This window comes from Corvus cornix, chromosome 1 (assembly GCF_000738735.6).
Source record: "Corvus cornix cornix isolate S_Up_H32 chromosome 1, ASM73873v5, whole genome shotgun sequence".
NCBI classification, from domain to species: Eukaryota; Metazoa; Chordata; class Aves; order Passeriformes; family Corvidae; genus Corvus; species Corvus cornix.
This window is the reverse complement of record NC_046332.1, coordinates 6,897,689-6,912,109: the sequence shown is the minus strand read 5'-3', so window position 1 is coordinate 6,912,109 and position 14,421 is coordinate 6,897,689. Positions and strand designations below refer to the sequence as shown.

General features: G+C 37.2%; 1 long non-coding RNA gene across 1 annotated transcript; it reads right to left on the bottom strand.

Moving 5' to 3' along the window:
* Positions 1-3,711: 3,711 nt before the first annotated feature.
* On the bottom strand, positions 3,712-14,106 carry LOC109144563. Its single transcript, XR_002045407.3, has 2 exons — positions 13,771-14,106; positions 3,712-12,106 (listed from the first exon to the last, which is right to left on the bottom strand). It is a non-coding gene; the product is annotated as an uncharacterized LOC109144563 (long non-coding RNA).
* Positions 14,107-14,421: the final 315 nt, after the last annotated feature.

The window sequence follows — 14,421 nt, the reverse complement described above, 5'->3', positions numbered from 1 at the left end:
TACTTCCCTATCTCCAAATGTGGCTGATACCACAGACCTCAGGCTCCAGATACCTGATAAGAAAAGAATTTGTGCAGTTGTTCTCACTCAGTTGTTTAAACTTCAGTGCCAATGGGATTTATTTCCTCAGTGGTTATAATTATTTTTTGATGCCAGAGGTATAAAAAAGTCCAATCACTCCTTCCCTCCTTCCAGTTAAGGTTTTCCTGCTTCTGTTAGGAGTGAATTACATTACCTGTCCTACTGCCTATTCATCTAACCTTATTATTACTTCAGAATGTTTTCAGGCTTCATTATACTTGACTAGCCTCAATAATTTAGTGTCAGCTCTAAATTTTGCTTCTCTGAAGTCCTTTCTTCTATTTTCACATGCCATATAATTATCTGGAGAAAATTTGACATGGGAAATATCCTAACAACTGTTAGCCTTTAGACAAACTAAAGATGTGATTTACATTCACATTTTCTGGCTTCTGCTTTCCATTTCTCATTTTTAATCAATACCATTAATTTGCTTCTCACTATTTGACAATCTTCCCCAAATAACTCCATGAAAAGAATTAGCTCTAAAACAGTTAAATAATAAATTATCTGATATTTTAAGGCAAAGCCATGATTGTATCAAGGCTTTTAAAGAGTATATCTGTATCTAAACAAAAATACAAGCCATTTTTGTTTTAAAAATTGTAGCTTTACCTCTTCTTCCTTGGAAGCTGCTCATTTTCCATTCATGTATGTGTGCAAGTACACCTGTGTACATACACACAAAAATTCGCTTTGCATACTTCAGATCAAGCTCACACAGTGCCTTTGTGCTTGTGAGATGAATCATGCAAGTCCCATTTATGCCTTAGGTTTTAGCTTTTATATTTTTCAGATCCTGTGCTGCCTAGTGTGTAAATCTGACACTTCATATAGCCTGTTAGCTACTGTTCTCACATTTCAGTTAGACATGGCAAACCCTCTCTGGGCCTGAACTCAAGGACGCCTTGTTGTCCCAGGCCCTGAAATATGCAAACTAAAGCCTTTGAAAAGGGGGGAAAACTTGAGGTAATTACTTCATTGCCTGAGACTAAGTGGAGAATCAACCCTGATATGCAAATGGACCAAACGTCTAAAAGTGCAAAGAACCCGTGACCCGGGGTCCATCTCGGATGTAGCCTCTTGGCTGCCCAAGGTCCACCTTTAAAGGCCCTTCAAATAAATACCGGCTTTTATTCTCTTAATCTTGTGTAGCCTCAGTTTTCAGGTAGCCACTTCAAGGCATCACCATCCTCTCCCAAATTTTTTAAGATGAACCACAAGCATACATACTACCCAATGCGAACCACTGACCATCTCCAATTTAATGTTGTTTTACTTAGCCATATTGATATGGACTCAAATACACCTGTCCAACAAGAAACAAGACAGATTTAGTTATTACAGTGATATAGTGTATGAAACACTATGTATTCATGATAATTTAATAACTACCCTCAGAAGTTCAGTACCCACCAAAGCATTCAATCACCTTGTGAGACAGGGTTTTTTTTTTACTTTTCTCTATTCAGTCTCAATTTTCTTGACTTTCCCTTCATCCAGTACGGTGTAGGCATGCTGAAGTTTTGATATGTCTGACTAGCTCCTACTCAAGTTTTCTTGTAATGGAACTACAGTCCCTGCCCAACCCTTTGCTAGATACTATTTATAAAATACTTCTGAAAGAATTTATCCTTTTGAAACTTGTCATTTAACCACACTATATATTTATTCTTTCTCAAGTTTTAATCAAATCTGTATACTTTTACTGATGATAGACTTAACTTTCCCAGATCTAAGGAATCCTAGTTTAACACTGCTTTGAAGTCTGTGTATTTAGGGTTACACTGAATCTGTTATTTATTCATTTTTTCTTCTTGAATATCCAGTGTCATATTTCTAGGTTGTTTTTATACATACAGTTTGTCCACCAGTAAGATAAACTTAATTCTACTGTGGCCATCTAAACAGCTACAAGCAAATGCTGTTTGAACTTTCATGAGCTTTTCTTTACAATGCTGTAAAATTTAAGGAGGTTTTTTCTTAAACCACTTGATAAGATAACAATGGAAAATTTTCTTTTAGTCTGAGCTTCCTATGAATGCTAAACAAGTGACATTAGAAGCATTTTCTCATGTTTTTGCAAGTTCCCTATTCATATTAGCCTGTGTTTTCAATATAAAAAGCTCCAGGATAGGTCTAAAACTTATTATCCTCCTCTTTCCCTTAGTTTTTCCACTTTAAATTGTACCATGGGATTGAGGGGTAATAATTTTAAACTGAAAAAAGTTAGCCTTAGACTAAATATAGGCAAGAAATTTTTTTTGCTAGCAGGAAGGTGAGACTGAACAGGTTGCCCAGAGAAGCTGTGCACATCCCATCACTAGATGCGTGCAAGGTCAGGTTGAATGAAGGGACCTTTGAGAAACTTGATCCAATAAAAAGGCTGTTGGATCAGGTGATCTTCAAATGCTTCTTGCAACCTAGCCCATTCTATGACCAAGAAAGCAAGACCCTGTATTGTCTGGGTCACTGCAAACGACAGATAAGATTTTTCTAGGAGGCAATCCACTCTTAATGCTATACATGAAAAACAAAACTCCTTGATTCAGCTTCCTCCACAGATTTTTCTTGAGCAAAATTCAACAAAATTCAGCAAAATTCAACAAATTTAGACAGGATCCTCTATGCTGAGTGTTTTCAAAAGTTTGGAAGCTACATAATACGCGGTACACAGAGGGAAATATTAGAAAATTTGACATACAGTGCTCTAGACTGAAGGATTTATGTCATGCATGTTTCAGATTGCTGTGGAAAAAGCAAAACTTGAAACACCTAATTTTGTTTATAGTGCTGGTACAGTGGCCAAAGTGAGAAAATCCTCTTTTTGTTTACAATCACCTTAAGCCCCAAGAAATGAAAAAATGGATATTTTTATAAATTTTATAATATGGTCAAAAATGAGATTAGTTATTAATATGTGAAGAGCCTTGTAGGCCATCTTACACTCAGACCTTAACAAGAATAAACAGTTTCACACATATACCAAACTCTGATGGATGTCTGAGATCACCCAACATAATACACACACAAATACCACACATTTACACTGCAGGACAAGTCACACAAATATCTATAGGTGTCACAGAATTCATTATCATTACAAAAAGTTCTTTGGACTATTTTACTATGGCTGCACTAAGGGAGTACTTTAGAGCCAATTCGAAAATAGCAGGGGTCACAGTACATTAACAAAGATCAGCCCCATGAGGTTATCATTTTTATTTTTTGAACTGCAGCCTAACAGGACATACATGAAGCTTAGATCCCATTTCATAAAGAAATAACAAGGTTGTGTTATAGCTGCTCAGAGGGAACACTTCAAATGTGACCAAACTGCTAATTCTGCTATAACTGTCCAAAGTGCCTAAAGGGCCATTTATTAAAAATAAAAAATAAATTGCATCTTCCAGTGAATAAATCCCCAAATGCTGCTGAGGGCAGCATTTTGAAGGAGAAATATTTAAATGTTAGAAACAAAATTTGCTTAATAGAAGGCTTTGGATTTTCATTTGGTTGCAACAGAGCTACAGGTCCCTGTCTCAAATTATGATAATATGCAGTTGAAATCAAAAATTAATATCATAAGATAAAGTCCACAGTACATCAAAACACAGTTTATAGATACACTCCATTTAGAAATCACTTTATTTATTACATCTAGTGATAACTCCAGTTGCCAAAGGAGAAAACATGCTTTCTATTGAAAGATTTCATTGTCTCAGTTCCATACTGCAGCTAAAAGATCATCATAATAACAAACAGAGTCACCCAATCAAAATTTATAAAGACATGACATTTATTATGCGACCGAAATATCGCTTTCAAACGCCACGATCGAGAAAAGCAGCCCCGAGCCCGGGGTCGGAGCTGGGTGAACACGCAAAGATCTGATCTCTATCGCACCAGACCTCCCAAGTTCACGAGTGCTGCTTTGGCTGGTTCCTTCTTATACAGTTTTTGGGCAGAGTCCGAGTTAATTCTATTCTTCTCGTATTCGTGAAGTTTTCTTGTCCTGGAGTTGGGCTGCACAAAGCCTTTCCTGGGTCTGATGAATTGTCCATCCTGGGTGGTGAGTGGGCCATTCCCAGAACAGTTACTTTTAGTTCCTGGAATGTCCGATTCCTTATCAGATACGATGTAGATATCAGAGTGTGGTGATCAAGTCGTCATGGTGCAAATGTCCCGGTGATGAGATCCAACCCCACCTAGGTGGAATCCTCACTTATTGTGAAAGAAATACTTTTAGTGTTGTGAAATTTTTCTCTCAGCCAGGCTGGTGAAGGGATTTTGAAACTCGGTCTCTGTAGGGTCTAATTACATTTCAGTTTTATATAGAATAGCACAAATTACATATTTTATTTACAACAATAAAAAGATAAGACAGACAGTAAGAATCATTCTTTGGAAATTTAAACAATGAATTCAAGTTGGTTCACTTTCCTTAACTGAAGGCAGAAAAATTACAAAACCTTCTAATGGTCATTCTACTGCTGTCATCTGATGTAATTTTACTTTGTAAAGGACAACTTAGTGCAGAACCAGTGTAGGCCAGACTCTGCTTTGATTTCAAGTTAATGCAACTTTAAAAAACTTCCATGTAATTAATTAAACATCTACAATATTTGTGCTAAAAAACTGCAGAATTATATAAATTAATCCCTGTCATTCTCTGCGGCTGTGTTGACATTTATCAAAATATGTAGCACTTAAATATTAAAGACAACTGGGCGATAAACATCTTACAAGTGTCTATAAAGAAAGCAGTAAATAAAAAGAACATTTTAAAGTTGGAACAGTATCACTATTGTCATGAAATATGCAGGCCTGAGCACGCAGATGTGTTCAGCCCTGCCTGTTATTTGCAGTGTCATAAATGCTATGCAGTGATATTTCATTATGTTATAGTAGCACTTCCGCTTTTGACAAAAGAGATTAGATGTGTTGTGAGTGCATGTGGAAAGACAGCATCCACTCCAATATGACCTCATATGTTAAAAACCAAGGTTGAAAACATTATCCACTGATTCTCAAGTCCCAGTTCAGTCCTCCAGCAAAAATATTTGGGTTGTTTTTTTCCCCTCTGGAGTGACTCTTCTAATTATTAAGTTGTTACAAATATACATACTCACAAAAAAAAAAATACTCACAATTATGTTCCCTCCCCAAGCAAAAGGAAATGTGATTAATATGAGAACATAGGAAAGAAGAAAACACAGACCAAAGCCTCTTTTGCTGTAGAAGTCCTAGGGTCTGTACGCTGCATACTGAAGAGCTACTAAATTCAAAGAAAGGAAGAAATACCATTCTATTTCTCAAATATTTCTATAAACTGCATTTTTCCCTCTCTCAGCTCCTTTCCTTTTACTGCTTCATCCTACAGAAAAAAACATTATGCTGGACTTGTGACATAATTTTCATGACTGCAATGCCACACATAGAATTATGACTTAACCAAAGGATCAGGCAGAAAATCAGCAGTGAGGAGAGGCTGTGAGCTTTTCTGCTGGATTAAAGCACAAATCTTCAACAGGAGTGAAAAGAACATAGACATCACTAACCAAGGACATGGCTTTTACTCCAAACCTTCTCACTCAGACTTGCTCCACTATGACAGCTCACTTGATCACCACCCAGGCAGAAAAAACTAGAAAGACCGCAGTCAACCTCACTACATCAATGGGTAACAAGGGGGCTTTTCCTTGCTACATTTTTTTGACCGTTCTGGCAAAGGACAGTAGTTCTTGCTCTGCAGGACAGGGAGACACCTTCACCTGCTAGTTCTTACTTTACCTGGATATCAATGTACAGTTGGGATCTTCAAGCACCTCCCATCCTTGTACTTCACTACAGATTAAAATCTGGACTTCAGCACTGGATAACTAACAAAGAAACCTGAACAAATTACCTGGCTGCCTGTATCATTTGTCAAAAAATAACAGTCACAGAGATTTATATATTTACATCCATCTTTTTTTTGTTTTTTTTTTTTAAGAAACTGAAGTCTTCATTTGATAGTGAAAGCAAGCTATGCTCACAGATAAGAATGTTCTGTGTTATGTTATGAATACCTGTGCAAGTGGTTAGAGAGACTTTACATACCTATTATTCTCTTTCACAGGGATAGAGGAGCTGTGGGTCCACAGGCACTTTCCCAGGGTGCTACAAGTAAGAATAGATGCTCACATACCAAACTGCTGCTTTAAAAACTACAGCAGTTGGGTTTAGTATGAGTTCCCAGAACCTGCTTTGTCAGTGTCTTCAGCAAAAAGGACAGCACAGTACTACTGGTATAATCTTCATGTGCAAATGGCTGCTTGTCACATTATGAAAAAGTCTGTATACTGAGAATTTAAAAGGAAGTGTCCAATAACAAGCTGAGCTTTTTGCCATGTAGGATGATAGGTGCATTGGGGTAGAGGAGGCTGAGCAGGGTGCTAAAGAGGAGAAAAGAACTTACACTGAAAAAGGGACATAAAATTTGATGTTAGATTTCATAATACATATCCTGAAGGCTCTGCTGTGATCCAACCCTAAAACATTTCTGCAGTGTCAAGTCAACAGCTGGAGGTCATTTGTCCAAATTTTGGTTTTATTAGATATAAGAGGGAAAATTTAAGGTAGATGCTTGGTAAACTTTTAAGATTCCAAACCACCCAAGTTAGGCAACAAGAATATAGAACAAAAGTTCTATATTTCAGTGTACAGGGTTAAACTAATATGGGAGACTTATCTAGGCAAGTCACCATCGCTAGGCAGAGCTGCAGTACTATAAATTAACAACCCTATTTTTAAGTTTACATTTGGAAGAACTTCCAATTCTGAGGTGATGGGGTCAGCTGGAAGTCATCAAAAACTGTGAACTGCTGCAGAGGAGAAGGGGTTTTGTATGCCTTACCTATTACCAAGGAAAGTATGGTCTCCTCAAACAGATATTCATAGATTAATGCTGTGAAATGAGTCTTATTTTCAAGGAGAAAAACCACAGTTAGAGCTCCTAGGGTCATTGTGAAAGCCTCAGACACAAAACTCAGTGAATTCTAAAGGAACCACCAGTAGAAATACCAAACTCATTTTAAGTATCACAGAGTGCATGGGTAAGTAGGAAGGAAAAAAAGGAGAAAAAAATAAATTACTACCCCTTGAGAAGTACAGCCAGCAAAATGCACAAGCTGACCTCTTCTAAAAAAGATGTATTACTTCTAAAAAGGGGCAGATATTAAAACAATAATCCTGAGATTATACACCTCAGAATTCCAAGATTTTAGGATTTTTTTTAAAAAACCCAAACAAACAGCAACAACAAGACACAAGCATGTAAATTTTTTCTGTGAATAGGAATATGTACTTTATAGGAGTTTTTAGTTTTGTTATCACCTATTTGACTTACTCACAAATGGAGAGTCCACAGCAGTCTTCATCCAGAAAGAATCTTCAGCAGCAGTCCAAGTTACCCTCATAAACATTTAACCGCAAGGGGTTCTAAAAGTCCAGCTACAGTAGCTTAAAACAGCAACCAATTTGCTCTAATCGTGACCTTTCCCATCTTATCGTACACAGATATAACACAAATGCAGAGCCTAAAGGCTTTTACTGTATCCTCCCCTTTCTGAGGGTTTTGACTGCCTCAGCTCAGGACTAATTGAGAAAGAGCACAAAGCAAAACAGCTGAACATTAACAAAGCCCACACCCTTTCCCTGGGGTCTGCTTTTAAACTGAGGCTCTCAAGATTGGCTTCAGCTGTAGATAATACACTCCATCTGTGTTGCAGACTTACCACACCCCAGCATTTCCCCATCCATCAGATTCTGCCCCTGACCCACAGACTGGCTTGCCCTTGGATCTGTCTTATCACTGTAACCTTGCCCCCCACCCTGGAAATGTGTCTGACTGTTCCCTCCCCTGATGCTGTCCCAGAGCAGGGACTGCTTTTGTGGCTGAGCTCGAGCCATCAGCACCCCTGGCCCTGCCCAGCTCAGCCCAGATCCCCTCCCTTCACTGGGTGCTGCCAGGGGAGGGTGAACACTGCACTGTTCCCAGGCTTGGCACAGCAGCCCACGATGTGAACCCTGGCACAACGGGTCAAACTCTGGGCACTGTTCATTCCCAAATCATCATCTGCCATATTAATGGTCTGAGACTGCACCTAAACTCTGCCATACAAATTGAAAATAAGAATCTTGCCAAGATTTTAGATTTATCCCTTAAGACGAGGAAAGGTCTGATGTCCCAAAAGTATTGCCCCTTAAACCCCAGTGGATATGTACCTGCCTCGTTCAGCAGCTGAGCTGACAGGAAATCACTTTTCCACTTTGGCAGTGAAAGAGTGACACTGTCATAAAACTGATAAACCAGAATTTCTTCTCTTTTACTTTATACTGAACCTAAATTGCAGACCTAATAAAAGCCACACAGATGTACTTGGCAGGATGATAGTGAATTAGTGCACCATTCTCCTACCTCCAGAAACTTCAGGGAATGCCACAAGCTTAAGCTGCAAGTTAAATGAGGACAGTGGATTCATCCTTGTCTACTCTAACTCACGTGATGCATTTCTCCTTGTTCAGCCATTTAAACTCATGTACCTCCATTGCCTTCAATAGATTTCCTCCAGGATCACAGTGAAGTAAGGCACATCTAGGCTTTAGGATTGAATAGAAATGTCAACAAACGCAGCCATTGTGGCCAGTATATTATGAAAGAGTTCCCAAGGACAGTCCTCAAAAATGGGCTGCAATGGTTCACTTCATTGTGATGTAAACTAGAGGGCATTCAGCTAGTATTATGGTTGGATTTGTCTGTCAGATTTAGAAAAATATTCAAAGAAATATGATGTGCAATTGCTGAAAGACATTGCTTGTAACTCTGAGTGGCGCTTGTAAAACTGAGTGGCGCTGATCTCACAACAAGTTATCTGGGAGAAGAATTTGATCTGTAACTTTCATAGATAATAAGACTTATAAGAAAAGCATCACCAGTAGCTATTATATTACACCATTTATTCCCATTAATTTGATTAAACAATTCCTTACAGCACATCAAATAAAAAATAGTATCCAAAAGTCCATATTTTAAAGCTTAAATACTTTTAAATAGACTTCCAATTTAATTCATAGCAAGAAACTGTGGGCAGATTTGACATGCTAGTTAAAGGTAATTCCATACAGACAGCCTTTTGGAGCTAATATGCCATTTAAAACACATGCTCTGTAAGCTTCAGTAAGATTGGGTTTTGAAACAGAGCACAGGCATTTTGTTTTTCTTCCAATTAACCTTTCATGTAGGTATTTGGTTGCAAAGCTCAATATGTTAGAAGAGTCTTATGTCTAGAACAGGATTAAATAAAATGGCAGCAATGTATATTTATATATTTAAAAATCAATTTGGGTGAATTCTATGTCAAATCAGTTGAGGAAAATATTGTAGTGCTTTTGGGACTAATCAGATCAATTCCAGGCAATCATGTCTTATGTTTCATTGTAGAACGAGTTGTTCTTCCATGCTGAGTCTTTGCACAAAGTGTGAGAGATGCTGACACAATCAATAGTCTGTTCCCTACAAAAAATAGTTCAAAGGCTCTGTGTGAATAACATTACCCTATTTTCTCAAAATCCTTCCTAGCATCAATAGTATGGCTAGAGAAAGGAATTCCAGCTGATTTTTAACATTAAAATAAAAATAAATTATAAGGGCTCAGCAGACCAGCAGGAAGCAGAGAAATCTTGCCCTCTTTCCCGAAACTAACTTAATTAAAGTCAATAATCTCAGATAATTTAGGATAACTAAACTCTAACTTCTTAGCAATAATTGTTGAAGAGATCCTCACTTCTAAAAGACCGAGTAACATCTGTCATCACAGATAAAATGAGAACGAAGAAAAACTGTTTCTTTTTGTTGGTTTTATTGTGGGTTTGAGGGGGTTTTTGGGTATTTAATATTTCATTTTGCTGTAGGTTTTTTAAATTATTGTTTTGCTATAATTTTGAATTAGACATGTTGTAGACCAACTTTTGATTCTGAAGTAAACAAGTGCTTGCTGTTATGTCCCTGTATGTGTCTGGACTTCTTTATGAAGGTACATAGGCTGATATTCCAAGTTAAATAGGTCAATAAGTAGTCTAAGTCTAAATGTATATGTTCCTTTTAATGAAAGTGATTTCCGTATTCATTACTAAAGCATGACATTATTTTTCCAGTGAAATTTTTTATGGGTTTCATTAAAAGAAGGTCATAAAGAATCACCCAAAGTAAGTTTCAAAGCTATTTAAAATATAATACAGTTATTTAGGAAAAAAAAAAAAATAGAAGGAAAGAAGAAAGAAAAGAAGGAAATTTCTACCTATGCAAGATTTGACTTGAAAGTCCTTTTTTCCCCTCCAAAATAAATTTTTCATGTTTTCAGTTGAACAGAAATACAAAATTAGACATATAATTTAGGTTTTAGACATTGAAATTAATTTTTATACATACAACTTTTCAGTGCACATAGTGATGACTGTCAGTAACAAATGGCAATTACATGTACAGCTCAAACTATTTTAATGATCATGTGATGGATACTGTATTTGGGAGTTCAGTTTTGTGCACAGCTACACATGCTCCCTCTGTATGATTATATTTTTCTAAATAAACAGCAAGACAACCTGGACAGAGATGCTCAGAGGGAGAATATTTCAAAAACCAAATGGTTGAGCAGGCTCACATCAAGATGCTTGTACCCACAGGGCATTGAGTAGGACAAGAAGAGCTTCTTAGGAATTAAAGGGAATTGGGAACACTTTGCTGGAGCTTGAAAATCATTGACTTCCTCAAAGCAAGCATACGTTGGGCAGGGGAAAACTGTATATAATCCATTATTACTCCAGTTTTCTCTTCCCTAATAGATAAATGTTCTCTGTTGAAAAAGGTTAAAAAGTCAACTTAATTTTCTAATAAATTTTTTTAAAGTATTTAGCAAGCCTTTGATCACGGGTAATTAGTTTGCAGGGGACTGGAGACACAACTGGACATATCTCTCTCAAAGCTTTGACCAACTTAGGTATTAACAGGAGCTGTAAAATCATATTAAAAAAACTCATTAACATTTTAGTAGCTCTTTCCAAATAAATTCCAAGGTCCCAGTATCATTTCAATCCTAAAGTAAGCTTTCTCAATATGTGATGTCATGGTTTAGGCCCAGCCAGCAAGAAAGCCCCACCCAGCTGCTCCATGGGATGGGGGAGAGAATCAGAAGAGTTAAAATGAGAAAACTTGTGTGTTGTGATAAAGACAGCTACATAGGGAGAGCAAAATCCATGCATGCAAGCAAAGGAAAACAAGGAATTAATTTACCACTTCCCATGGGCAGGTAGGTGTTCAGCCATCCCCATCACTGGGAAGACAAATGCCATCATTCTGAGCCTCTCCCCTGCTTTCCTCTTGCTCCCCCAGCTATATACCCTTAGCACAATGCCGTGCGGTCTGGGATATCCCTTGGGTCAGTTGGGGTCACCTATCCTGAATGTGTCCCCTCCCAATTTCTTGTGTCCCCCAGCCCACTCATTGGTGTGTGAGAGGCAGAAAAGGCCTTGGGTCTGTGTAAGTGCCCCCCGGCAACAAAAATATCCCCAAATTATCCATGCTGTTTCCATTACAAATCCAAAGCACAGCCCCATACTAGCTACTGTGAAGAAAATGAACTCTATTCCAGCAAAACCAGCACAGATGATAAGTACTAGAACTAACATGCAGTTAAAAAAAAAAAAATCCACCAAAACTCAAACAAACAACAAAAAAAGACCAAGCAGAACTAACACTACTTTTCATATCCAAGCTACAAAAGCTGTGTCACTTCACTTCCTAAAACAAAATTACACAAGACAGCTTGAGCCAATCTAACACCTTGTCACTGCTCCCTACTACATGCTGTCTCTGTTTACCTTGCTTTAGCTGTAACATATATCAGGCCTCTCCATGAGACAATTTCAGATGGTTTTCTGCTGGGTTAGTGCAATCAGTCTTTTGAACGATGATCTTGGGTAGAGCCTAACAAGGAGCAGAATGACACCATGTGAAGGAGGGAGGAGGAGCTGCTCCTGCAGCCACGTAAGAAGAAGCCTCCCCATCTGGCAGTGGTCATTTGTGGCACTGACTCAGGGTCTCAAATAAGTCCAACTGGAGAGGAATCAGGTTATAATGGTTTGGACAACTTTAGTGGTTAGGATTTAAAAGCTTGAGAGAGACCTAAATAGATACAATGTTGATGTAAATAGTGATGTTACAATACAGATCTAATAGATACAGAATTCATTCTGATTACTAAATTACGTAGGATTTATCATTTTACTAGTGGATCATAGTGTACAGAATGACCGTCAGGTTTTGTTGTCAAAATTTCAAGAACCCCTGAAGACTGCTGTTGGTTAGAAGTAATACGGCACTGCTGATCTCAGAAGTATGGCATGTCTATGATCTCAGAAGGGTGAAAAGTTAATTGTTATGAGCGTAGCAGAAATTGTGCTGCCTCTTCCATCTCCAGCTCTCCAATGGCAAGAGGCTCCTCTGTTTTGTAAACATCAGGCTGTCTCAGGTGCACAAACAGTAGGTTGAGCTGAATTCTTGCAATGCCACAATGTACAACCTCTGTTATCTTCCTACAGTTCCATACAGAGACTCAGGAATGGAGAAATCATGGGAGAAATTAAATAAAATTGTGCTAGTAGAAGGAAAAAAAATATTGACAAAAGGAGTATATATCTGTGTATATATTTATGTCTAGATATGTCTTTAATTGCTAAATTACCAACATTATTTTTTAAGATTATCTAGATTTTTTGTAAATGAAAAGGAGAATAATTTATAAGATTTTATGTAAATGTTGTATTTATTATTAGTGAAATCAGAGTGTTATTAAAGTTCTGTTGGTACAGGGAAGGTGAGCTCACTAAATTCATATGACATTATTTAAAAGCTCTTAAAAGATACATGGTGGATTTCAGAGGAGTTAGGTTCAGAATTTTAGAATGTTGTTACAGTATAGAAAAGCTGCAACAACCAAAGATAGAAGATTATATCGAAATGGATTTCACTGAAGAGATTAAATCACTGGTTCCCATATTAATTTATTTACCTCATATCAGCACAGCTGAGGGTATACCTCTTTAGATTATGTCAGATCATGCATATCTCAAGAGCAAGGCCTCTCTCATAGACCAGAGGACTGATCTTTTCAAAAATGCAAAATAAAGTAATGCAAATATATCTGGGCACAGAGTGGGACAAAGAAGGCCAGTAACTGATGATGATGGAAAAAGTAATTGTAACTATGCATTTTTTCACTTTCTCAATTGCTCCCTATTAAGATATTTGCATACTGAAAGAAAGTAATGGGAATAAAGACAGTCAGATTCTTTAATACATCCTTGTTTTCTGAATCTCATTTTTATAGGCATACATACACAACATTCTAAAAAGAAAAAACAATAGCCCAAACACTTGATTTATAGAAAAAAATTCTCATTTTCTCTATGAATAATGGTCTTGATCCCATATAAATCCAAATAACATTCCCTGAAGTATAGTGCAGAAATATTTCAGAGGGAAGGTCACCTTTCATATGCAACTCTTGGAGATACACATAAAAAAAGGCACAAATAAATCTCAAAATCCACTGCTTAATCAACCATTTTGCTTCACAGGAGCAATCATACCTGAAAATCAGCACGTCTATTTCAACCATCAGGTGGATGTAGCAGTTGCCAAAGGCAGAGTTGTTCCTCTTTCCCTCCACGGAACTCCGTATTATGCAGCGCAGTTTCCTGGCATAAACCTCCAGAACATTCTGACACAGACATATTTGTAAAAATGAAGCAAACCCCACTCCCCAAACAATTTCAACATTTTCAGAATTCTACGAAGGCTTATTTTCTCATTTAAAGCTGTAAATAGCTAAGTACACATGCATCTTGGCAAGTGGAGCCTTTTGCATTTTTTTAACAACACCTGCAAAAAGAAAGAGAAGAATGACAAACTAAAGTATGTGTGGGTTGATCACATGTTAGAGGAATGGTTTTACACCCACTATATGATTTTTAAGAAATGAATTCATTTTGATTTAAAGTGATAAACACTTTTCAAAGAAAACTTTGGCAGAAAATATCGTTTAGATTCTATGTTCTAAAGTTATTTTACTCTGAACTATTTCTCTGGAAAGTTACTGCAAACATAATTTTACAGTAACCTAAACTAAAATATTTATTATCTGCAACTGATAGTTAGTGACCTATTTCTATATAGGTCTTCACTTTGCTCACCTATCACCTTAAGATATATCAAGAATTTTTTCCTTTTATCTTTCATTG